Source organism: Bubalus kerabau, chromosome 5, assembly GCF_029407905.1.
Source record: "Bubalus kerabau isolate K-KA32 ecotype Philippines breed swamp buffalo chromosome 5, PCC_UOA_SB_1v2, whole genome shotgun sequence".
Taxonomy (NCBI): Eukaryota; Metazoa; Chordata; class Mammalia; order Artiodactyla; family Bovidae; genus Bubalus; species Bubalus kerabau.
This window is the reverse complement of record NC_073628.1, coordinates 16348087-16374665: the sequence shown is the minus strand read 5'-3', so window position 1 is coordinate 16374665 and position 26579 is coordinate 16348087. Positions and strand designations below refer to the sequence as shown.

The following is a 26579-nucleotide window of genomic DNA, read 5'->3' as shown; positions in this document are numbered from 1 at the left end:
TAACTCAACAAGCCAAGCACAGATCCTGTTCTTATAAGCACAGAGAGCAAATCAGACCCAAGTGTCATCAATAAACCACAGCACTTGGAGAACAAATTCATTACTATCAATTACTCAGGAATTAATAAAACTCCTGCGAAGTATGGGAATGACTAACTTGATGCAGTGGGGAGGGGGGGGACATTCCAATGATTATCCGGAAGTCGAGGAGGCAAAGATTACAGAGGTGAATATTCCGGTCTTAACTGTATGTTTTAGGTTGAAAGTTCACAGACAAAGGAACTGTTTGGTCTATTTGCTTTTCTTCTTTTCTTTCTTTCCTGCCTCCCTCCCTCCCCCTCCCTTCCTCCTTCCCTCTATCCTTCACTCCTTCCCTCCTTCCTTCCACAAGGCATTATTTCCATAAGACTGAAACACCTGGAAGGTGCCCTGCCCCCCACTGACAGGTTTCCTAGGTCCCAGAGGCCAAGTCATCATTATCCATGATTAGCATCCACAGGCTCACAAGGTCACAGCAGATGCTGGCTTTGCTTCCTCACCTCTCACATCCCTTTGGCAGGAGTTCCCAGGCTAACACAGGACAGGAAGGAAGACGTAGGGACATAACTTTTAGGCCCAATATACTGAAGGGCAACGTGCCCTCAGAATTGCAGTGACACCGAGTGATGCTCTGAGCCAGCCCGACTCGTACTCCCCAGGCAGAGGGGCAGGGCTCTCAGGAGCTCTGGGTCCAGGGGTCCCCAGGCCTGAGGACAGAGAGGAGGAGCTACGCTTTCAGATCTAGCCATGCAGGGGGTTTGTAACAGTTCCTTTCAAGAAGTAAGACAAATTACTGCTTATGGTTTTGTTCCCTTTGCTGCATCAAACTGTCCTCAGGGCTCTGTTCCAAGCACATAATTGGGGAAGAATAAAAAAGTGACAGCCATGTGCTCTGATTTGCCCAAAATGCTCTCTGTGCTCTGCGAATCTGGCACGGTGGGCGGAGAGGTCCCTACCTGCAACCAAGATGTGGGGGCTCCTGGGGGTCCCTCCGCAAGTCTGCAAAACAAGCATCCTTAGCTCTTGACTTTAGGAACCCGGTAGCTGCTAACTGCAGTCTCCTCATTGTTAATTGGCTTCATCAGCTTGTATGCGCGTGTGCGTGCACGTACACACACACACACCTATCATCCAGCAGGTCCCTCATGCTCACCTTATGGAACAAAATCACTTGAACCCAAAAACTTTTCTTCCTCTTTCTTCTCCTATCTTTGGATTTTGGAGGCTAGGTTATTATATTAATATTTTATCCTCGAATCTTGGCAATCTTTAGCATAGACATGTGTTCAGTGTCAACTAGGTCCCAGGCATTGTGCGAGAAAGATGGATCATGCACACTCCACGCTTTTGAAAATCTCATGGAGGTAAAAAATGTCCACATAAACAAATCATTAAGACGTAATACAATAAGCACATTATTAGTGGCGCACCTAGACGCCCTGCAAGCATCGCAGAGAAAATGATAAAAACCCCCTGATGAGCTCGCAAAGGCTTCTCAGAGGCAGTGATTTTTAGGAGAGTTTTAAAGGACAAGGTGAGATTTGCCAAGTGGGGAAAATAGGGGAGAAGACTGGAGGGTGGAGTAACTCCGGGGGCAAAGTCACATCATACCATGTCCAAGCGGGTGGAAGTGCAAAGTGGCTGGGTAGGGACCTGGTGGCCCAGGAGGATGGGAATTTATAAAACTCAGGGCATAAGGACCTTAAACCATGCTGTGGTGTTCAAACTTTTACCATGGGAGAAACTGGGTGCCACTGAAGGTTTTTAAGCCAGGTGGGAGCACACATTTTTCTTAGAAATATAACTCTAAAGCAACAGACCATAATCAGAAATTGGGAAGATAATTAATCTGTTTATGACAGAGATTAAGGGTGAGTGCCTCAGTTAAAGACAAAATGATTACAAAGAAGAGGTTTCTATGGGGGATCCGGGAAGGGTCACAGGAGGAAGAAGGGGGCCTAAGAACACAGTCAGATGAAAACCCTTCTCATTCCTAGTCCCTCCATGCAGGTGCCAATTTGGATTGATCTGCTGGTCTCAGGGGCTTCCCTGGTGGCTCAGTGGCAAAGACTTCGCCTGCAATGCAGAAGACCTGAGTTCGATCCCTGGGTCAGGAAAATCCCCTAGAGGAAGTCATGGCTACCTAGTATTCTTGCCTGGAGAATCCCATTGACAGAGGAGCCTGGAGGGTTACAGTCCAGAGGTCGCAAAAGAGTTGAACAGACTGAAGTGACTGGCCACAGGATCAAATTTGCACCTGAAAAGCACCTTTCTCTGAGGCCAGACCTGCTCAGGCAGCACCTTGCAGGCTTCCATCCTCTTGGGACCCAGCCACCTCCCCCACATCCTGCAGCTTCCCTTTCTGACCTGCTTCCGTCTTCCTCGTAGACCAGAGTCCCGCCTTCTCTTCCCAGCCATGGTGTACTAATTGCTAAGATTCTAGGCCACGGGAGGCTGCTGCCAACAAAAAGATTAGCCCTTTTTACAGGAGGAGGCGATTAAAAAAGGAGAGATTTTTGTTTTTGAGGCAGATGAAAGAAAGCCCAAGGAGATGTGTGTTTGACCCTCCAACATGCTTCTCCAAGCCGCCCTCAGCAGTACTTAAAGGCGCTTCCAAGGGAAGCTTTATGAATGCAGAATGAAGTCGGGGCCATGTCTGCGCCAGAAGAAAGGGAGAAGGGATCCTTTATAGGCAGCCTCTCCTTGATGGCTGCGTGGCTCCCCCTGCCCCAGCGCTGCTGTTCCACTTCAGACGCCCGCCCGACCTCCTCAAGGTCACTCCACTCAGCAGGCCCCCTTGTGCCTCTCCCGGGGACCGCCAAGGAGCTGAAAGGGCTGGGGTTTGTTTTCTGCTTCTTCCGAGTCACAGCAGAGTCCTTGCCCCAGGGCAGAGACACTGAAGTTCCTAGCTGGGCAGGTCCGGCAGCTGCTGGGGGACCTGTGCCCCGACGGTAGAAGGAGCCCCCCCGCAACTGTGTCTGTCCAACTCTGCTTGCTGCACCCCCCGGGGGGCCATGGACATGGTCCTGGAGGGGCTTGGACCAGGGCTTGAATGAGGGCTCACAAGGCAGACAGGGAAGGGCCCATCTTTCCATCCCTATTGCTGTCTTCATCCTCCTGCTTCTAAGAGGCGCTTGATGCTAATACTGCCCGGCCTTTCCGCCTTCTGCCCTGCACTTAGCATCTGACCGTCACCTTCCTTACACGTCCTCACCACCGCCATTGGTGATTCTGGCCCTGGATCACATGTCTCTGGTTGGAAGGGACGGTGCACCTCCTCTGCTTGTCCTCATCTCTGCTTGTTTCAGAACCTGCTGGGCATCAAGCTTTGCACAGAGTTGGCACCTGCTCACTGCTTGCAAAGTCATTTCTTTTTTCCCAACACAATTTCTGATGCACTGATGGATGAATCTGCTTTGTGGTGAGAATGAACCCACCGAAGTAAATTTTGATATAAAGGAATTGCTTCCAAAGCAATGTTACCAGGAAAAAGACTCACAGACTTAGAGAACAAACTTCTGGTTGCTAGGGGGAAGAATGGGGGGAAGGGATAGTTAGGGAGTGTGGGATGGTCAATGGATGACCAACAAGGACCTACTTATAATACAGGGAACTCTGTTCAATGTTATGCGGCAGCCAGAATGGGAGAGGAGGTTGGGGGAGAATGGATACATATATATGTATGGCTGAGTCCCTTTGCTGTCCACCTGAAACTATCACAGCATGGTAAATCAGCTATATTCCAATACAAAATGAAAAGTGTAAAATAAAAAAAAAAATTAAGTTTTACCAACCCACGTGGGCTTTGGTTAGAATTTTTGTGTGCCGAAGGCTGTGTGGCTTTGCACAAATTATTTACCGTCTCTGAGCCTGTTTTCTCCTCTGTAAAATGGAAGCGATGCTACTGTATCTATTTATTTTTTTAATTTATGTATTTTCTGGCCATACCATGTGGCTTACAGGATCTTAGTTCCCCAACCAGGAATTGAACCCAGGCCCTCAGCAGTGAGAGCATGGAGCCCTAACCACTGGACCCCCAGGGAATTCTCAGGATGCTACTTTCTCTCTCATAAGCTTCTCATGAAGAACTTATCAGGCTCATAGTAAATGCTCAAAAAGTGGCAATTCTTTTTCCCCACAAGCTGATCATTGTAAACTAGAGAAGCATGGGATTAAGAATTTACGTGGATGGATCTTCACAACTCCATGCATATAAATAGCATGCATTTTTCAAGGCTCTGCTCAGATGTTACCTCCTAGAAAGTGAAAGTGAAAGTGAAGTCGCTCAGCCGTGTCTGACTCTTTGCGACCCCATGGACTGTAGCCTACCAGGATCCTCCCTCCATGGGATTCTCCAGGCAAGAGTACTGGAGTGGGTTGCCATTTTCCTTCTCCAGGGGATCTTAAGCTTTACCTCAATTCTTCCTCTCCCCAGGGCAGAATTACCTTTTTCTTTCTCTTCAGAAGTTCTAGAATTTCATAACTTCCCTGTCTTATATATTTATAGCTTTTGAACGTATAGATGATAAGCTTCCTACAGGCAGGATAGGGGTTTGCCCCTCTCGGTAAACATTTTGCACAAATGAACAAAAAGAAGAGAAGATGGGCATTTTGTCTCCCTTTCATCAGGGAGGGTGTTTCCAACAGGCTGTCGGCCACTCCTGTGCAAGACACTTGAAGAACACAGAGTGACCCGATGATGAATAGCAGGCTTTTAGTTTAGGGGAGGCCTGGAAATGCCCATTAAGGGGGGCATTGAGGCATTGCACATTAATCCTAAACATTTCCCCTTAAACCCAAATGAAGTAACTAACTGTTGCATAATTCAATAAGAAGCCCAGGCTGGGGGCCGTGTTCACTTTCCAAGTAACCAGTGAATAAGTACCATCCCCGAAACTATTAAGTTAATTTAAAATCCTGACAATTTAGCACCACTCTGGCGAGATAAGAACCATTTATTAAAAGACACAGTTCATTAACCCAAATGCTACTGGCATATTTGCTTAGAGAAAGGGGCGGGTCCAGCCCTCATCGCCATGGCCTTCTCCCCCGCCCAGGAGTCAGGGGATGGGGCAGCGGGGCCAGAAAGTCCCCGCCTGTGACATCCCAGAAGCGTTCCGGACCACATAGCTCCTTCCTCTCAATATCCAGTCCACCAGGGACCATCTCAGAGTCTTTGCATTACGGAAGGAAGGGTGACAAGTCCTGAGCCCAGAAGAGAGAAGAGGCCCAGAGCTTCATTTTGGCAGCTTCCACCTGTTGGACCTTTCTTCTCCCCAGGGCTCCTCCCTGGGTGCTCTCAGAGCCTCCACTGGGCCCAGTGTATGTTTCCCTCGTAACTTTTACAACCTGCCTTTCTGAACTCAGTCACTGGGTTCTCTGGGTGTGCAGACTGGGAGCTGCAATAAGCTATTTCACAACTGGTGCTGCCTCCAGGGCAGCGAATGCAGCCCTCGTGTCAGGACAGGCTGACAGCGAGGATGTGAGGTTCCCTTTGTGACATTCTTTTCTGGCTACATAATCTTTCCTTGGGATGAAAACACATTGAATCCCAAGACAGACACTGAGTCACTAAGGACTTCTCCTGAGGGCCTTGCTTTTTGTTTTCTTAAGCCCAGTCTTATAACTATCCTCTGGAAACCGTCAGGCCATTGATAGAAACAGAAAATGGAGGGGGCCTCCTAGGAGTGAACCAGTGCCTGGAATTTGCAACAGATGGGGGCCTTCATACTTAAAACATAAAATGGTGTCCTAGCCATTAACTGTAAAGAGTAGGCATCTTAACTTTCCAAACTGCTGTAATCAACCTGCAGACTGACTCAGCGGGAATCAAGGTAACCATTGAAGTTTGCCGAGGGGAGAGGTGAGGTTTTTGGAGGTGTTACGTGCAGAGTAGAATTCACACCTCTAGCCAGCACCCTGTGGCTGGGCAGGAGCCCTCATCTGATTCTCAGAGTGACATGATAAGTTTTCCCAATTGGCAAAATATTTGTTTGCATAAGTTATTTTATTTTAACTCTCCAAATATCCCAGAGAGATAAGGATTTCTGCATGGCCACTCTACAGTAAGCACACATAGTAAGTGGGGTTTAACAAACTGCTCAGTTTGTTTAAAAAAAAAAAAAAAAGGTGGACTATCTGTTCCTTCCCAAATTCTAACATTATTGAGTGATCATCTGCTACTTACTAAATGCTACCTTAAGTCTTCATGATCAAATAAGGAAGGAGACAATTCCCTTATTTTTTTCTCTTTAAAATATTCTTTAATATTAAATTATCATTCAGTTTGCAAAGTGAGCAGTTTAGAGAAAATCTGATGAGGACTGACTCTGTGTGTGTGCATGTTAGTTTCTGCTATACAAAGAAGTGAATCTACAATATGTAACCCTTTCTCTCTTGAACTAACATCTTAGTGGGAGGAAATAAGTGACACACAAGTAAACAAATTAACGAGCTAGCCTCAGGAGTGGTAGGGGCCTGTGTGATGGGTGGAGAATGTGTACCAGGAAAGGCTGGATCACATGGACAGAGGCTGGATGCAAACGGCCTCTCTGAGATGGAATTTCTGAAATCAGCCCTCCCTGGGCAAGTCTGGAGGGGGAAAGCTCCAGGCAGAAAGCCTGGAAGAACAGTCCCTGATGTCAGACAAGTCTGAGAGACAGAGGGCAGAGGACAGATCGAGATTCTGGAGCAAAGTCTCTGAGGAAGATGATACAGAAGAGCCTCTAAGAGGTGGCGGAGGGTCCTCTAGGGTCCTCGACATCAGAGCCTGCAGGGAGGAGTGTGGACTTTCTTCTTAGCATCAAGGGGGAGTGACAAAGTCTCATCTCTTCTGGAAAGCATTATTTAGGCTGCTGTTTGGAGAGTGGACTGTCCGACTCATGATGTAAAGGATGGATGGATGGTGTGGCGGCAGCAGAACTGACTACTTCATCAGTCCAGGCAGGATGTCAACAGAACAGGCAGGATGTCATGATCTCTCGGGTGAAGGCACTAGAGTGAAGGGAGCAAAAATGGATGGGAGATTTATTTTGCAGGAAGAACCAACAAGACAGGTAGACGGATTTAATGTTAGAGGTGAAGAAAAAGGAGGAACAAGGATAATTCTTAGTGGTTCTGTTTAAGGAATATGTTAAAAAGGGTGCCAGTGAGTGAGTCAGAGAAACTGTAGAAAGAATAGCCTCTGTGGCCTGCAAGATGGTAGGATAATGAATTCCATTTTGGATGCGTCAGATGGTAGATGCAATCCCTTCTGGGACACACAATTAACTTAAGTACTAATAAGAAAAGTCAAACACTTTCAGCTGGTCATATCAGCCTCTACAGATGCGAAGTTTTATTCTATTGCAAAGGACTTAGCAATTCCCTTGGCCTTTAAGTTTTTATATATTTCAACAACAAAATTATCAGCTGTGGGCATCCTTTCTGTATTAGATCCTATAAAGCCTTTAATTGTTGTGGTCATTCTTCCAAAGATGGATAGGACTTGCCTATTATCAAATTTACACCCTGCTGCTCTGTCTGTATGCATTTCTGAATACATGATTTTCATCCCAACGCTAAATCAATGTGTGATTGAAAGTATCATTTTTTGAAGAAATTTTAAATGGCAATTAAAACTAATACATGTCATGCCAACAATGCATATCACTGAAGGAAGTGAAGAAAATGGGACCAAGTTTAAATAAAAAATGTAAAAATCCAATGGCCTGACTCCCACATTGATGAGATAATTATGGGTTAAGGATATTTTCTTGATAAAATATATCTGAAGGAAATTCTTTCAGTTTACCATTTCTAATTGCCCCAATTAGCACATCTTGTCCAAATACCCAATGTCCTCAGAAAGAAGGGGGACACTGAAGAGCATGAAGGGCCCGTGATGGAAGGCAGAGAAAGAAGTAGCCACTATGGACACGTCTAAATATCAGAAATTTAAATACAGTGTCTCCATTTGCTGAGTGCCTGCTACATATCAAGCATGGTCACATATCACTTCATCTTTATAATAACATCTTTATAACTTAGACTAAAGGATTATGGCTGACCTAATGAGGTCAAATAACTTAACAGCCAGCACAGAGAACCTCAGAGTTTTGAACACTTGTTGCTTTAAAACCCATGTTTTCACAGAAAGAAACAGTTGAAAGAGGCATCCTAATATACTTTCCTGAGCAAAAGAGTGTGGCAAACACACTTTCTCAAATGCTACAGATCTTTATGGAATTAGACCTTCTTTGGGAACAGGTAGGTAAACCTAAGTGCCCTGGGAGTTTACTGGGGATGCTTTATAAGACCTAGAGGAATTCATTTTTCTTAATTACAGGCTTTTCTGATCATAAATATCGTTGGCTTTGGGGACATAGTGCTTTAACATCTACCTGTTTTCTCTCTCCATGCCACTTGCACTGTCTTTTTCTGTCTCTCTCTGTCTCTGTGCTCCATCTGACTCACTCTTTTTATGTTTCTCTATCTCCATGTGGGAAAGGGGGATGTTTATTAAGGGGGTGCAGTTTATTAAAGGGGGTCCAGAAACTTAAAAGTGAGGCCCAGGCAGAGGAAGCAGAAAGCTGGTTTTACTCCAAGCTCAAGGGAGAGAGAATAAATAATAAGGAACACACGTCCTAGATTTTCTACAATGTGACTTATTTTAAATGCTGTGGTCCACTGCCCACACATGCATACCTGCCCTTGTTGGAACCTTGGGGCCAACTTTTGGTTCAGCACATGGAGTTTCTCTGTGAAAAGATAAAGTCAGGCTGCCTTCCCTGGCATCCTCCCAGGTCACCAGATTCAGAAAGAAATGGGAGCAAAATGTGTCCCACGGCCATGATGCGTGGAAAAATTCTACATAAATTCCAGAACATAATCATCAGTATTGATTGTAGTTGATAAAACCCAAACTGAGAGAGAAGAAAAAAACTGCCCAAGGTCACATAACAGGTGGTAGAATCAAGATTCAAACCAAGGCCCCTATATTTCTAAACCCTGGGCTTGGCTCGATGCTAGAGGAAATTAGATCAAGATGCCATCCAGGGATAAAGATCATGTTTCTGAGTGGCTTTCCCCTGGTGCCTTAAGCTCAGAAAAGGAGCACAGTCTTCAGCCAAAAGGAGATCAGAACTTTAGTACACATTCTCATGAAAGCTGGTAAGAGCAGAACCCAAATGGCAACCTCTCAGAAGAGCTGGTTCATGCAAGGGGGCATGAAGAGAGACTGGAGAGAAGGGACAGGTGGCACAGGCCCTACAGCACTCTAGGTGTGCAAGGTCCCTTTGCAACTCCTCTGTGCCAGCTGTGGGGAGGTGGCGGGCACAGTGCCATATGCCCGCCCTCTCCCACTCACTGCAGTATTCTACCAACCAGCACTGAGCTGTGCTAAGGCCATCAGGCCCAGACATACACTAAGACCAGCCTTATGAAAATGATGCTAGTGAACATCAGAATGATGAAATGCTGGCAATTTTGTGTGGTCCAGTCAAGTGCCATAATCATGATCACCTATCATGATGTTCCTAGTCATGGAGTACACAGAGCCTAGGTCAAAAAAGGCTGCTGCCTGGACACCCACCCTTCCCCATCCACAGGAGGAAGTGTTGTCTCCTTGATTCTGGGAAGCTGGTGGGTGAAGAGGAGGGCCAGTCCCAACAGTCACACTCTCCCTTAAGCCCCTCACTGGCTTCTGAGTGGGTGGTAAGGATGAGAACAAGAGTTGACCACATAAGGACCACGACCTGCCTCATCATACTTCTCCACATTGGGGTCAGGGGTGAAGGAGGCTGTGTGTGCACAGGTAAGAGGCTATGTTTCCAAGGCTTAAATCCCCACTGGATGTCAAGTTTCTGGATACCCTGAACTACTGCTGTCCTCTACAGCTTTCCCACCTGTAACAATCATGATACATGGAGCACCCTCTTCACAGAAACATTGTAAACTTGTATAAAATAATGCATACCTGGTGTCTAGTGTGCTGTTGTGATTATTGGAGACTATTCTTTCAGGCTGTAAAGCCTTGAAGTCTTTACATAAACTTATGGCAGGTCTGTTCCAACTCTCAATATTCATAATAACCTCTCTGTCTCTCTTCTACCACTCGGCTACCCTTGAAGTAAAGAGGACAGGAAGGTCCAGAGGGAAGGAATCCTGGCTCGCATGGATTCTGTGACATGGGATAAATATCTTGGATTCATTCACCTTGGAATTAATATCCTGGCAGAAGACTTGGGATGAATGCATTCTTTCTAAAGGACAGGGGACCTAGCTTGGGCTGCAGTGTGAAGAGGGGACAAGAGTTTTAAAATAGGTTCAGAATCCACGCCATCAAGCACTGTCAGCAGATGGGATAGATATTTCTCAGCATATATGGCTTGTGTTATTTCTAAGTATATAGGGATGCTGCTCCATTTGATTTCATACACATTGATCACAGAATTCATGGTAGCTCTTATTGTGTTTTGTTTTTTTTTTTTCCTCAACCACTGGATACTAAAAGTAAAATTATTTTTATGTGGGCACCCAATACATTTTCAAGTCCTTTTATTTAGCAATTCTAAAGACCACCATGGATTGAAAGAAATGAGAAACCAGAAGGCCAAAGACCTGACCTTGGGCCTGAGTGATGCTCTTCTGATGGTCCATGGGATCTGGAGTCATTTCATTTCTCCCTGCCTCACTTCCCTGGGAGAAGTAAGCGAACTGGTGGCAACAGGATCTCTAGTGACCTGCTCTAAGGAAAGAAACCTAAAATTGGGTTAAGGCTGGATGCATGGAGATCTTCACTGAAATATTATTTATAACAGCCCCCAATTAGAACAACATAAATGTCCACACAGAGGGTAATGGTACTGTACATCTCCTTGATGGAACGCAATGAAACCAATTAAAATTATGTTCGCTAATACTATGTAACGACATGGAAAATTGCTTCTGATCTGTTCTTAAAAGAAAAAATGAGATATAAATGATATGATTACAACTACATAATAAAAACTATGGCAGAGAATAAGGGGGAAAAATGGAAGAAAATACATTAAATGTAATTGTGCATGAGTGACTTTAAATCTTCTTAAAGCTACTTTTGTATGGTGTCCAAATTATATTTAACAAGGATGCATTACTTAAGCTAAATACGTCAATAATAATCAGCTGAGAGAGTTAGGGTAAATATGTTCTAAGGCCTTTAGTTCTAACATCCAACTGCAACCATGACAGTTTAAAGAGACAGCAGATGTGTGAAAGCTTTTTCAAATGTGGACAGCGCTGAGTTATCATAACTCCTTACTATGATTAACTTGTACCAAGTCGGAACTGACACAAGCCCATTAACAAAGCCAAGGAGTGACTTGAGAAGGAGGCACACGACACAGCACTCTACTGGCTGCTAGAGTTCTTTTGGGCCCAAATATTCCTGATGCAACCTTTGGAGGAAGGAAAGTGATACAGCTTTTTGCTGTGCAGCCTCTCTGCCCTTTGTGTTGGCACGATTGTCAAGCCGGTCTTATTGCATTCCCAAGTGATGGGCAGAACAGATGGCCAAAGCCCAGCCTGGGGGCCAGTGTCTGCTTGGAGTGTCAGTGATGCTTACAGAGGAGGGGTGGAGAGGCATGGCGGTGGCCGTAAGGAGGGGTCCTGGGACCACGCAGGGAGGAAGACTGAACATGGTGGTCTTCTCTGTCAAAGACCCCAGGAATCTCACTTCCACACAGTAATGCCCGTATGAATGTAAACACACTGGGGAAGTAACCCAGGAATGGAATTTTTTAGCCCAAATTAAATGTTGCTAGTTAGAATTCAGTCACAACAGGAGCAGCTGCCGGATGATGTCTATTTCATCCAAGGTGTATCACCTCATTATCATTCATCAAGATCGTCGAGTTGGGGTGGGAACAAGATGAAGTCATACCAAAAAAAAAAACAAAAAAACAGAGAGAACCTGGACTTAAATGCAAGAGGTCTGAGATTGACCTGTGACCCTGGACAGTACGAACTACATGAACCTTGAACCCTACCTCTTTGAGCTTCAGTTCAGAAGACCCGGGTTTGATCCTTGGGTCAGGAAGATACCCTGAAGAATGGAATGGTTACCTACTCCCGTATTCTTGCCTGGGAAATCCCATGGACAGAGGAGCCTGGCAGGCTATGGTCCATGGAGTCGCAAAGAGTCGGATGCGACTGAATGACCAACACTGAAAATAAGGTCTAGTTCATAGTTCCAAATGCCTTGCACAAAGGTGCATGGAATCAAGAGAAATCAGAGTCAAAGGTGAATTAAATGTACATTTCTCTTCTAAGAATGCATTGTCTACTCTCCATATCAATTTCTGCTTGCTTTTGTTAAGAGTTCTAAATTCTAGGCCATGTTGCTTGACAAGACAAGGAACATCTAAGAGCTCAGATGGTCAAAGGGACCCTTTTGTCACTGCTAGGTTGAGTCACTGCCCTGGCCCTTTGGGACAGGCAAGAAAATCATAGGCTTTACTAGGTCAAAGGGCCTTATAGACATCAAGCCCAACAGTAAGAAACAAGAGACTCACAAAGATGAGGCAAGTGCTCAGAGCTGCACAGTTAATAAGTAACAGAGTAGATATTCAGGTCTATTGGGTTGGCCAAAAAGTTTGTTCTGTTTTTTCTGTAGCATTTTTAAGGAGAAACCTAAACAAAATTTTTGGCCAATCCAATAGAGGTCCCCCTCCCAGATTTAACATTCTTTTTGCTACGTAGATATTACTGATTCAAAATATACTTTTCTGACTTGAGAAAGATGATATAAAGCAACAGCTATGGAGGACTGCGAGGAGATTAAACCAGTCAATCTTCAAGGAAATCAGCCCTGAATACTCATTGGAAGGACTGATGCTGAAGCCGAAGTTCTAAACCTTTGGCCACCTGATGTGAAGCGCCAATTCATTGGAAAAGACCCTGATGCTGGGAAAGATTGAAGGCAAAAGGAGAAGGGGGCAGCAGAGGATGAGCTGGTTGGATAGCATCACTGACTCAGTGGACATGAGTCTGAGTAAAATCCGTGAAGGACAGAGGAGCCTGGCGTGCTGCAGTCTGTGAGTTCACAAATAGTCAGACACGAATTAGTGCCTGAACAACAACAACAGAAGTTTGAGAGCACAGACACTTGGGTATTAATGATGCAGGCTAAGAGGGCAGGAGAAGTGGGGAAGGGTGAAACCTGATGCTGTGCATCAATATAGCAGTTTTCAAAGCTGAGTATAATTTCAACTCTAATTCTTCCTTACAGATTTAACCTTATCTGTTAGTCAGGACAGACGTGGGCCCCATTTTGTACATGAGGAAGAAGATGAAATGTTTTGCCCACAATCTCAGAGCCCATTAGTGGCCAAAGGGAGACGAGTGGCAAGTAGAGAATTCATGTGCCCTGACCCCTTTTAACAGCTCATGTGCTGCCTGTTTGCGAGTGTTGGAAAAGCCATGTGGGCAGTTCTCAGCCCCACTTACCTCTGGAGTCCTTGATGCCCTGTTATCTTTAAGAACCACCAAACCATGTCAGGACCCTGGCTTAGCAGCTCCTCAGAGGCTGTTGCCCTGAGAGCTGTTGCCCCCAGAGTCCAAAGACATCAGAGTGTGTTGATTGGCCCAGAACTTTAAGTCACTAGGCACTTTTGCTACAGATAAATGTAGGCACACAAAGAACAAATGGGGTTGACATCTGGTACCAAGGATAGGGGGTGGAGGACAAAGAACAGAAGAAGCCAGGTGGGCTTTATCAACTCTACCATGCCTTTCCCCCGGCGGGCAGCACGGAGCCACCAGCCACTTGCCTCTTTACAGTTTTAACTAAAAGGAGCATTACAGAGGTGAATTAACATTTTAAAAGAATGTAAAAACTCAGAGCTGTTCTAATGATGATTAATGGAGAGCTATAAGGGGGCCTTGACCTGCCAGTGTCATTAAATGGATTGGCAGGTTTCTGAGCATTAATTATAAATAGCCACAGGAGTTCTCCCGCTTAACAGAATGATGATAAATCCAAGTCTCCGAGAGAGAAGGAGAAGAAAGGAAAGCAAAAAGGGGAAAAAAGTTTGCCTGTTTCTGTCTGCCCGGGTGAAGTGGGGAGAAGGCAGACAGTGAGCAGAGGGAACGAGATAAATGATAAATTAGGCCCTGCCAGTCAATCACATTTCCTAAATGTTTTATGTCCCCAAAGCTATAAAAGCAATATTCCTTTCTGCCCTTATTGGAAGCATTTCTGTACGGCAATCACATCAGTTTCCTTGGGGATTTCAACTGAAATGTGCTTTGCCTTTTCTTTTTATATTTACTCTCCAGCCTGCGACCAAGGGAGGGTCAGAGCCCGCATACAAATGGGCAGGAGAGAGACCCAGTGACCAGGAGGGGCTGGCAGGGGGCCCTGGCTCCTCCACTGTGCCCACAGCAGAGGCCCGGTGCTCCAGTTCCTGTCCTGGAATGGTCTCGTCCAGCGAGCAGGCGCAGTCCTGATAAGACCCGCAGTGAGGGCTCAGCACAAGCTTTACGGACTCCACACATGCCATGAGGGTAGGTGTGGGGTTGAGTCTGTTTTGCTCACTGCTGCCTGATCAGAACCTACAGCAGAGCCTGGTGCATCGTGGCGCCCTGCCAGTATTTGTTGAATCGGGGCATGAAGGAGGGAGTGATGAACTAGTTTATCTGTGACTAGGATGCAGAGAGAGGACCTCTGGAGGGGCCACATCCATTGCAAACACCTGAGCCCGGCAGAGCCTTGGGCAATGGGCGTTCAGGTCCTGGGCACAGCCACTGGCTCTTCTTATCCCTGGAATACGAGGGTGCCAGCTTCCCCCAGCCCATTCTTTGAAAACTCACTCAGATTCCTTGCATTTTGGAGTGGGCAGGGGACCCAGGGAGGTGCAGAGACTGAGCCAAAGTCACTCAGGTAAGTGTGTGAGCTCCAGCATGGGTCCCTCATAGAGTCCCCTCCCCTCCCCATCACCCTGCCTCTCTCCCACTCCCCACCATGACTTCCAGATTGCTGGCAAAAGCAATCTCAGCCAACTGGCCCTGCACCTCTGCATCTCCGAATGCTCGAGCCTGGGGATGTGTGGGTCTCCCAGCTTGACATGCCCAGTGCCTGGGTTTAGGTGATCACCTGTGGTGGAAGAGGGAGGCAGACAGGGAGAGGTCAGGAGAAGGAATGAAAGGAAGAAGCCCAAGCTAGGATTTGGAAGAATGGGTCATCCCTGGATGATGTTATATATTTTGTGTGTCGTTACTTTTCAAGGCTTTCCCTTGCAAGTCATTATTTCGACTGATTAGAAAGCAGTATTGAAAGACCTGCTTCTCTGGTACCGTTTTCCTCACATCCTATTAGTTGCAATACAATTACAAAGAATACATCAATTCCTGGCCTGCCCGCCGCCGCTGCCAGAGCCGCCTATTAAAAAGCGGCCTTATTAATGGAATTGTACATCTAGGATTAATCGGCTTGCGTGGGCCATTTACATTTCTCATTCCACAAGCACTTTTGTTTGCTTAATAGGCTGAAGGAGGTAGGAAATGACACAACAAAAGCCTCTCCCAATTGCCACGGGTATCACTGGGGGATGTAATATCCCCTCCTCCTTTCATCCTGAAGTGCCGCTCAGGGATAAGATCTGGCGCATGCTGCTGGGGAGATGCGGGCGGCAGCCAAGGCGCGATCAGTGGGGAGGGGATTGCGGGGCCTGGCCCAAGATGGTGTGCAAGCTCTGGCGAAGGAGATACAGTCAGAGATTCGCATACAGGGAGGTAGGGGGTGAGGGAAGGTCCAGGAGAGTGGGATCCAGGCAGGGTGACCAGCTGCAGGCCCGGCATTCACGAGACTGATGTACCCTACCTTCGCCACGAATGGCTCCTGCTCACCTGGTCGGCTCCCTCCGTCTACACGGTCCTCCATCATTACCCACCCATGGCTCAGGTGCTGTAGCGCCAAGTCACTCCTCTCCTGGGCCGAGCAAAGCACAGTTTCAATGGAGAGGGATGTGGGGCCGGTGGAGGAGGCCACACATGTCCACTGCTCTTTCTTTCTTCTATTGCTTGGAGGCCTCAGGACTGACTGCTTGGGCTTCTCTCCAGGACTTTGGAGAGGAGGGTTGAGAGCATCACAGCAGAGTTCTTGAGTTCACTAGATTCTGAGAGCCCAGCTAAGAGGCTGCTGTCTCTGTAGCTGTGTCTGTCGAGAAGTCCCAGAGATACCGGCCACCTGAGCGGGCCAACATGACGGCAGGGGAGTGGTGCTGGGATGGAGTGAATGGAGTAGGGGTGGCCCAGTTCCCCCAGCTCCGTCAGACTCTCTAGACAATGTGGAAACTACACCCTTACCCAGGCAGGTGCAATTACCCCCAGCACATCCTGCCTACAGGGAGTTTCCCGGGACATCAGAGAGAGGTTAGGACACCCCAGGGAAAAGTCACTCAAAAATCACAGACCTTGAACCTTTTCAGCAAACCCTGTCCCCAGAGAATCTGGCCTGTGCCGAGCAGAAGCAGGTATGGGATGAGAGGGACGTGCAGTATGTGAGTTCGGCACTGATGGGGCTTCAGCGTTGAGCCACGGAGGGGTTCAGTCTGGAGATGGACAGAGAGCGGACCTCCTCTCCAGGTAGAAGCCACACTTCCCAGCCGGGGCCAGGAGCCTACCTGCCCACCCTCTCCTCATGTCCTCTCTTCCACTTGCTCTCACAGGCTCATCCTTTTGACGATGATGCTTTATTGAATTTCCTTCTCTTTTTGTCTCTGGCCAGCTGGCTTCCCCCATGACCCATGGAGGTCCATGCAGGTCAAACATGATGGACAGCTGAGGCATATGAAGCCCCAGACCCCTTCCCAGCCAGGCGCTCTGGTCAGACAGAGGGCTCCAGTCTCTGATGGTGTTACCGTGGCAGCAGGGTCCATGATGGTGAAGCGCTGTAATATAGTATGACTTTGTGCCTTAATGAAATTTTTTCTAGACCACTAGGAAAAAAAGACTCCATTAACCACACTACAAAGGCCTCTACTTATTAGTATTTTAGAACAGTGGCACAACATTTCGTGAATCTAATTACTGCTGACAAATATGAAAATTGAAATCAAAGTTGAATTTTCAGCTACCGTGCCTCGTATGCCAGCCTTCTCTGACTTGGACTATTGCATCAACACATTTATTCTTCCAGTAGTTTCAGCAGAAGATGGGTGATTTTCCCTCTCCCTGCTGCTGCTCACTTGCCCCGCCCACCACCAGTCCCCACACCCTCCCCGGCTAGGACCCTCTGTATTTTGAAGCATTAAATCTGACATATTCATCTTGGTGGCCAGCCCAAGCTAACTAACTTCATGCTTACCTGTCACAGACGCAGCAATGGGCTAAGCTGAGAAAGCCTCTTCCCTCCACCCGTTTCTCCTCCCACCCCCAAACCTAGCCTTCTTTTTTTCAGATAAAAGTCATTTGGCTGATTTCAAATTCCTCGTGATATCAGGACCAAAAAAAAAAAAAAAAAAAAAAAAGGGGGACTTGTCAACACCTTTCTTTCTTTCCCCTATTAAGCACACTGTAAAAATCAATGCCTTTGTCACTTCACTCTGCTTGCGAGAATGTTTAATGGATGTCAAGGGAGCTAATGATCGCTGGTAGAAAATTCATTTTAGATTTGCTATTTATAAAGTGCTCAGTGCTCAGGTGGGAAATTAACATGAGGCAAGGAGCCGGCTGGGTGGGGGAGGGTGGGAGGCCAAGCGGGGCCCTGCCAGGCTGGCAGGCGCTTTGTGTGGGTGGCACCCAAGGGCTTCTTCGGGCAGAGGATGCTAGTGTCAGAGATGCTGTGGGGGTTCGGTACAAAGAGCACAGGCTCCGGAAACATCCAGACCCCGTGATCTGACCTTTCGGAGCCAAAATTTTTGTCAGTGATAAAATCCTATCTTGCAAAACGTGGCTCACAAGTTGTAGAAAAGGATTAAATAAAATATTACACATAAAACATTCACTGGTGACTGGCACCGAGGACTGGGACGTGTTTGATAGATGTTTCATTTTTTGCCCCAAAGGCCCAGGAGGGGACCGGGACAGGGGATGGTGAGCACAGAATTGCTCCGGGATCTGAAACTGGCCAGGGCTGCACTCGAAGACAAGCCTGCCAAAGAAGGACAAACCTGCCTTACCTGCCCATACCACGGCCCCCGCGTGAGCACAGTAGTCCCTGGTTCTCAGACTCCAACAACAGTGAGCATCAGAGTCACCTGGAGGGCTTCTTAAGCCGCACACAGCTGGGCCTCATTAGCTTCAGCGTTTTTGAGGGTCTAGACCAGGGGTCCCCAATCCTCTGGGCATCAGGGACTGGTTTAAGGTAAGATAATTTTTCCATGGACCCAGGTGGGGGAGAGTGGTTTGGGGATGATTCAAAGCGCATTACATTTATTCTGCTCTCCATTTCTATTATTACATCAGCTCCACCTCGGATCATCAGGCGTTAGATCCTGGAGATTGGGGACCCCTGGTCTAGAAGTCTGGGGTGGGGCCCCAGAACTAGCATTTCTGGCAAGTGCCCAGGCGGTGCTGCCACACTCAGAACCACCGTGATGGCCCTGCGAAGGGAACAGTTTCCTGAAAGACAGTGTTGAGCCACCGCCCAAAGGGCACCTCCTGAATGGCAAGTGGTCCCCGCCTGCCCGACCCCTGCCCCTCAAGCCAGTCTGGGACTCAGAAATGTCCAGCAAATCAGTGAAGGCTAGTTCAATCCCTCCCAAAGTTTACCTTGCTGGTGAAGCAGAAGAGCCAGGCGCTGGGTTCATGTTCTCATTTGCATCAACACAAGCCAAGCCTCGGTCTCCCCTCTGGGTGGCTGGTGCTTCAGGGGCTGAGTGGGTCAGCCCCCAACCCTCCAGCCCTCCAAGGCTGTCTCAGTTGCACTTGGCATTCCAGGTCCAAAAGCTCTGGGTTGCCCCTCACCTTTCTTCTAGTCTCCTCTTCCTGGCCTTCCCTTGGACATTTCTCTGTTCTATTTGGATTAACTGCAAATCTCCTTTGATTACTCGCTGTGTTGAAACAGACATCCTGTTGCCACGTGTTTGATGACTGAGTCCCGGGGGAGTTCCTATTTGCAAGGCAGCCAGTTACGGTGCACTCGGCCTTACACACACTCCTCGAGCTGCTAATTCATTGTCTAAGAAGTTGCTTTTCCGTTTTCTGATTTTTCAATAATAGGCTTCTTACCAAGCCCTTAAGCTCCAGAAATAAGCCTAAAACTACTTTTCCAGTCATTTACATAAACACCAGTGGATCAGGAAGGGAGAAAAAGGGACTAGTTTTGCATGTTACTCCTAAGGCTCTGGAAGCCTCTATGGACAGCCTGTCAAGGCTGCAGGTCTGGAAAAGTGACGTGGGAAGCGTGCGGCTCCCAGAAAGCCTGACACCCCGGCAAATGATAAATCCTGAAATTTCTCCTGACGCCCTGGCTGCCGCTTTGCAGAGCTGGGCTGATATTCTGGGCACCAGCAAATTGTTCTGTCAGCACACGGCTCCCTCAGCTGCATCCTGTTAGGAAGCCTGTCTTTCATCCCCCAGTCTTTGCACCACAGCCCCACCCTATGAAGCTGCATCTTGCCACCTGGGGCAGGTAAACCAGTGGCTGCAGAAAAGCTGCCCAGAGGCAGGGCCCCGAGGGACGGAAATAGGTCTCCCTGCAGCTGGCCCCTCATTCTGTTGTGGGATTGTGGGTTCGGGGGGTGGACCATAGTAGGTGCTCAGTTAGCTCAACTGAGGAGAGGGACTTCCTGGCACGTGGGCCACTTTGACCCACCATCTGTTTTTCTATTTCTCTTTCTTTCCCAAATGTGGATTTTATATATAATCCAATGAGCCAGAAAGAGAAGCCATCTCTTTTCTCCCCACTGCCAAACTACATACCTCCCCATTAAAAAGAAGAGAAACCAAGAAAACTTTTAGACTCTTAATTCTGATCTGGCCATTTTCCTGAGGTCTAAGATGTATGGACAAGAGGCAGGTGTCAGATGAACAGGGCACAAAACCAAGATGCCCCCTTCAATGTGAATTTCAGATCAACAGCAAATAAGTTTTAATATAAGTATGTGCTATGCATAATTAAAAGTTAGGCATCGCTTATCTGGAAATAAGTGGGGTGTCCTGGATTTATATCTACTAAGGCTGGCAACCCAAAAGGAAATTCTTATTAGTTTACATATTCCTATTGACTTGCCTGGTGACTCAGATGGTAAAGAATCCTCTTGCAATGCTGGAGACCTGGGTTCAATCCCCCAGTCAGGAAGATCTCCTAGAGAAGTGAGTGGCTACGCACTCCAGTATTCTTGCCTGGAGAATCCCCATGGACAGAGGAGCCTGACGGGTTACAGTCCATGGGTTGCAAAGAGTCAGACACAACTGAGTGACTAACACTCACTCACTCACTATATCTTTCGGGCCATCAAGTCTGCCTTGTCTGCAGGTTCTTTCCTAAGGTGGGAATATTCCAGAGAAACTGAGACCCTTCCCCTGAGGCCCCAGCAGGCCCCAGGGGAGTCCTTCCTTCCTATCAGAGTTCCTCACCTGTGCTGCACGACTGCCTGATGTCAGCGGTTCTCAACATTTAGGGTGACTCACCCATCTGAGGGGCTTCTCCAGACACAGGTAGCTGCCTTTTCGGAAAGCCCCAGACGTTCTGATTCAGGGACCAAGATTGGACCGGACATAATGGATGCCTGGGCTACAAGGCCGACTCCTAACAAGGAAACTGCCAAGAGGGATACTCTGTGGGTAGAATTGGTGAATCTGAGCAGGTCTCAAAAACCCTTTGTTCTTCTTTTCCAGCCTTTTAAACTCTGTTCCTGGCTGTCTTCTGTCTGCCCCTCTCAACATTGGCACAAGTGTGTGCAGGCTTGCACAGTGTTGACCTCTCAGGAAGGACATCCCTGGGTCGAGAGCTTTGCAGGGTCACTGCGATGTGGAAAGGCGTCAGCTTCCAGATCAGTGTGCAGGGTCAGTGTGCAGGGTCAGTTTCCAAGTCAGTGTGCAGGGTCAGTGTCTGGGTCAGTGGGGCTGGAGGGTAGCACGATAAGGTCTCTGGGAGACAGACCTGGACCCAGGCTGGGCAGAGGGGGAAGGGCTGCCTGTGCCAAGTTAAGGAACTTGGGCTTTATCTTGAGAGCCGCAGGCAGTTAATGGAGATTTTCAGTAAAGCACTCAAATGGCTAAATTTGTTTTTGTAGCAAGATAATCAGTGATGGGCAAGATGGAGGGATGCAGACTGGTATAGGAGACCCATTCAGTGGCAACAGTAGTCCTGTGAGCAATGATGGCAGCCTGAGCTGGCACTGGAGACAAAGGGAAGGTCAGAAACAGAATGGAAGCCAGTGGTGAGAGACTGGGGGAGGAGGGGAGGGGAGGGGTGTGCACATGCCGTCATGGGGAGAAACAGTCACATGGTCCTTCTGAACACGTGCACTGTTCAGAAACCTCCTAGGGTCCCTGGCTTTACTTTTTCAGTATGAATGGAGAGACGGATTTCAGAAGATAATCCACATAAACATGAAAACTACATTTCAACAAAGTTTAAATATCCCATTTACAGTTGAGGGAAATAAAGCCTTTAAGGAAAAAAAAAACAAAACAAAACCCTCAGTTTCTAAAGGCAGAGTTAACAGTGGAACTGCGATGAGAAAAGTTTTTGATTGGTGTGGAGATCAAGAAATATATTTTACATGGATGGGCTCTGCAAACTGTAAACGCAAAACTCTATCTCCGTAATTCCTTACAGAGTTCATGTGAGAACTGAGTTGGAGATGAGTTTTGACTGTGTTTGAGAGAAAGTCTAGTGTATCTCCTCAATGATGGGGAAAGAGATGGAAAAGACGGTGAGAGTAGATCATATCGTATCTTACAAATCTGGAGAAAAGAGGATCAAAGCTAACATTTCACAGTAACATAAATGGAGCATATCATTTAAAAATTATGAATCACTATACTGTACACCTGTAACATATAATATTGTACGTCAATGATGCTTCAGTAAAAACAATAATAATAACAATCATTTTAAAATCCAGAGGAAAAAGAATGCCATGAGGAAAGGCGTGATTAATACTATGTGGAATCCCTCTGATTCTATAGCCAGTTCTCTCTGTCATTATTCACACAACTATTATCAGTCCTTTTCTGCTTTCTGGGGAAAAAAATAGCCAGCCTATACAGTTATAGGCATACACAGGAAACTTACATACATGGATGTGCACACATAAACCTTCCATGAATTACACTCAGAGAAAATATAAGCTATCAGGTGCAAACTTCTTCAACTTCCTGTCACTAAGTTTCAAAGTTTACCTGCATCCATACAGTACCACGGACTGCTAATCAGCTCTCGTTTTTCCATTTGTCTTTATTGTGGCAAAATACACATAAAATTTACCACTTCAACCACTTTTAAGTGTATGATTCCATGGCATTAAGAACCTTCATGATGTTGTACAATCATAACCCCCATCTGTGTCCCCAGAACTCTCATCTTCCTAACAGAATCTCTGTACCCATGAAATAATAAACCCCCATTCCCACTCCTGGTAACTTCGATTCTACTTTTTGCCTATGAATTTCCTGTTCTAAGTACCTTATAGAAGTTGCATCATACAACATTTGTCTTTTTGTGTCTGGCATTTCACTCGGCATAATGTCTTCAAGGTTTTTCCATGTTGTCCAGGGGTCCCCAACCTTTTTAGCACCAAGGAGAAAGTGTTTGTTGAAAAGCAATTTTTCCACAGACCAGTTGGGGGTGGGGCTTGGTATGGGGTTGATTCAAGAGCGTTACATTTATTATGCACTTTATTTCCACTTCAGCTCCACCTCAGATCATCAGGCATTAGATCCCAGAGGCTGGGGACCCATGTTGTAGCCTGTGTCAGAATTTAACTCACTCATTTCCATAAGGCTGAATGACTTCTCATCGTATGTACAGACCACATGTTGCTTATCCATTCCTCCCTGGATAGGCACTTGGGTTTCTTCTGCTTTTGGTTAATGTGAATAATGCTGCTATGAACATTGGCGAGCAAATATCTGTTTGAGTGTCTTCTTTCAAATTTTGGGGGTATATACACCTAGAAGTGAAACTGCTGGATCATATGGTAATTCCATTTTTAATTTTTTGAGGAACCAAGATTTTTTGATTTTCCACAGTGACTGTACCACTTTACCTTCCCACCAGAACTGCTGCTACTGCTGCTGCTGCTGCTAAGTCCCTTCAGTCGTGTCCGACTCTGTGCGACCCCATAGACAGCAGCCCACCAGGCTCCCCCATCCCTGGGATTCTCCAGGCAAGAACACTGGAGTGGGTTGCCATTTCCTTCTCCAGTGCATGTAAGTGAAAAATGAAAGTGAAGTCGCTCAGTCGTGCCGACTCTTCGCAACCCCATGGACTGCAGCCTACCCGGCTCCTCCATCCATGGGATTTTCCAGGCAAGAGTACTGGAGTGGGGTGCCATCACCTTCTCCCACCAGCAGTGCACAAGTTTCCAATTCAGTTTCTCTATATTGTCACCATTTTTAAAAACTAATAACCATCCTCATAGGTATTAAGTAGTATCAATTATGGTATTTGCATTTCCCTAAGGACCAGAGATGTTGCAAACCCATGGTTAGATGCCACAGAGTAAGTGGTAAGGCTTTAACCATGCACTTGTATGGGGCCCCCTCCCATCCTTGTCAAGGGATGTTTAACCTCCTCCTTTCATAAGACACGAATTGGCTCCTAATATTCACCCTCCCCTTCTTCCATGGTCATGGGCCCCTGAGTTTGCCTGGGCATATGGTCCTCCAGAGTGGATGGTACCCTGCCCACACTGCCTTGCATCTCAGTGTGCCCGAGTGACTAAGCCCTGGCCCAGGGCTTGTGAGGAAGGACATTCTGTGACGGCCTCAAGGGAGGGAGCATCCTTGGGAGACAGTCTGTGTGTGCATTCTGCCCCTTATTCTTTCTCCTCTTCCATCCCATGGCCTGGCACAAGGATGCTGCCCTCTTAGACCTTGTACACTGGATCCAAACCATGGGAAGCATGGGGTCCCTGAGTGTCCCTGAGGCTGGGAACACTGCACCAGCCAGGTACACAGCGGGGTGGTTTTGTAGCCAGAGAGAGAGACTTCTATCTTCTTTAAATCACTTTCACTGTGTGGTTGTCATTTCTGTCTGAACCCAAAGGTCATGGATATTTTCAAATATGTGGTTCCTCCCTTACTTTTAATAGTAATGCTGTTTTTTTTCCTTCTCTGCAAGTCCCATTTTTCTTCCTGTGCTCAAGATTTGCCCACCCAGCCCCACATTCCTCCAGGGCCCTCACCTGGGTAACCACCTCCTATCTCCCCTCCACCCTCCCTTTTCCAGCCCTGCCCACCAGCATTCAGATCTGTCTTCCCTGTTTTCCAAAAGCAACAAACTTCTCTCCAACTACAACTCCCATGGGTGTCACAACTTTATCTCCCTTAAAAAAAAAAATTTAAATAATCATCCACATGTTTTATTCTCATCCCACTTGATCCCTACACTATGGCTCCACCCTCAAAGACTGTTTTCCCAAGAGAATAGAAGATATTCTTGCCTCTAAGTCTGATCTTAGTTGATCCTCAGCAATATTGATGTGGTGGCTAAGGCTCCTGCCTGCCCCAAACACACATCCTCTAACCCCAATGTCATCACACTCTCCTGGTTTTTCTCTCATGCTCTGGCCACTACTTGTCAATTGTTTTCCCAAGATCTCTTCCCTTCCTGATCCTTAAATCCTGGTTGTCTGCCCCATTTCTCATCATCTCCCTTCCTGGGTAATTCATTGAGTCTGTGTCAAAGACCCTCTTTGTTCAAGCTCAGGTATCTTCCAGAGTTCCAGATTCATCCAGCTAACTTCATATCAGAGAGCTCTGTGTACACTAATAAAACCATCGAGACCCAAATTGCTTTCATCACACTCTCCCTAAAACCTGCCTGTGTCCTATTTACCCAGATATGAGAAGTCCTCTTCCATTTTGCTTTCTCGTGCATCATTGTTTTTCCTCTCCATCTCCAGGTCCTATCCTTTAAGTCAGCAGAGTCCCCACATTTTTGGCACTGACACTGGTTTTGTGGAAGACAAGTTTCCCATAGATGGGGGGCAGTATATTTCAGGCAGCAATGTAAGCTATGCAGAGCAATGGGGAACTGCAGATGAAGCTTTGCTGTCTCTCCCATCACTCACCTCCTGCTGTGCAGCCAGTTCCTGACCAGCCATGGACCTTGGACAGGTAGCTGTCAGTGGCCTTGGGGGTTGGGGACTCCTGCTCTAAGTCCATGATGCTTGAATACCCACATCTCCTTGTCTCTGTCAGTCTCACCTGGTTAACTCATGCCTGCTTGGCTGCCACATCGTCTAGTCTTTTAATTCATTCCCACACTGCAACTGGAGTAACATTCTAACATTTTTAAGTAACCTAAATAATGTTATTTATCAATTAACACTGCAAGCTTAATCATGCTGCTTTCTGGCATACAACCCTTCCTTCCCTCAGAATAAAATCTTTAACAAGAACCATAAAGCCACTCAAGGTGTGACTTGTGACTACTTCTCTAACTGCACCCCTTGTCTTTCTACCTGCAAGCTGCCTCCACCCCCACTTTATCCCAGGAAACTACACAAACACACTCAGTCTAGCCAGATTGGTACCAGATTCCTAAATTCCTGCCATGCTCTCCTGTTTCTAGGATTTGGCATATGCCGATTCCTTTGCTTGTAATACTTCTCTCTCCTCTTACTTGGTTGAATCTAGCAACACTTGTGTCTCAGCTTTAGCATCTCTTCCTTCTAGAAGAGTTCTCTGACCTGAAAAATCTCGATGTGGCCATGGCAAGCAAGACTTGCTTTCATGCCAACACTTACCACGTTGTCTTGAATTGTTTTTCTTGACTGAATGTGAGAACTAGGACGTATTGTTTATGGCCAGCACACAGTAGGGTCTGAATAAATCACTCTGGAGTAGTTGAAATAAAAATGTAAGAACTCCGCTATACTCTTGAATCTATGATTTTGCTGTTTTTTAATCATTCACCTTGGCGATGTGGACATGAAAGTTTATATCACTTGGAAATGACAGGAAACTAATGGTGACAGCTCATCAGAATACAAAAATAGCCTCAGTGGATTTAAATAATGGACCCACATGCAATGAAATTTCAAACACATAAAAGCAAGGATGGGAGAGGTCGTGAATAACAGCAATTTAGACAGGGGAATGAGTGCAACTTCAATGAGCAATAGAGTGGAATATCTGAACAAGAAAAGAAATGAGTGTAATAATAAAGTGGTCTGATGTATAAAGTCCAAAGTGTAGTAGGCAATAACCCACTCCCCACTTTGCCAATCAAACTACAGCAGGAACAATCTGTCTGGTAATGTCTTTTAGTGAATCATCATCAAACTGGAACATGCTTAGAAGATAGCGATCACAATGATTAGTGGTTTAGAAGTTATACATGATAATGGTGATAAGGAACTAAGAATGTCAAGATAACTAGAGTCCATCACAGTCTTCTC

At 46.6% G+C, this 26579-nt stretch overlaps 1 long non-coding RNA gene and 1 pseudogene across 2 annotated transcripts; both read right to left on the bottom strand.

Moving 5' to 3' along the window:
- Positions 1-5724: 5724 nt before the first annotated feature.
- On the bottom strand, positions 5725-19526 carry LOC129653676 (uncharacterized). 2 transcript variants are annotated; one of them, XR_008715193.1, is made up of 3 exons: positions 18772-19526; positions 15907-16949; positions 5725-7032 (listed from the first exon to the last, which is right to left on the bottom strand). It is a non-coding gene; the product is annotated as an uncharacterized LOC129653676 (long non-coding RNA). The 2 variants fall into 2 exon arrangements; XR_008715194.1 differs by lacking the exon at positions 18772-19526 and adding an exon at positions 18180-18282.
- Positions 19527-23648: 4122 nt separating this feature from the next.
- LOC129654410 (uncharacterized) lies at positions 23649-23763 on the bottom strand (annotated as a pseudogene).
- Between the last annotated feature and the right edge of the window lie 2816 nt (positions 23764-26579).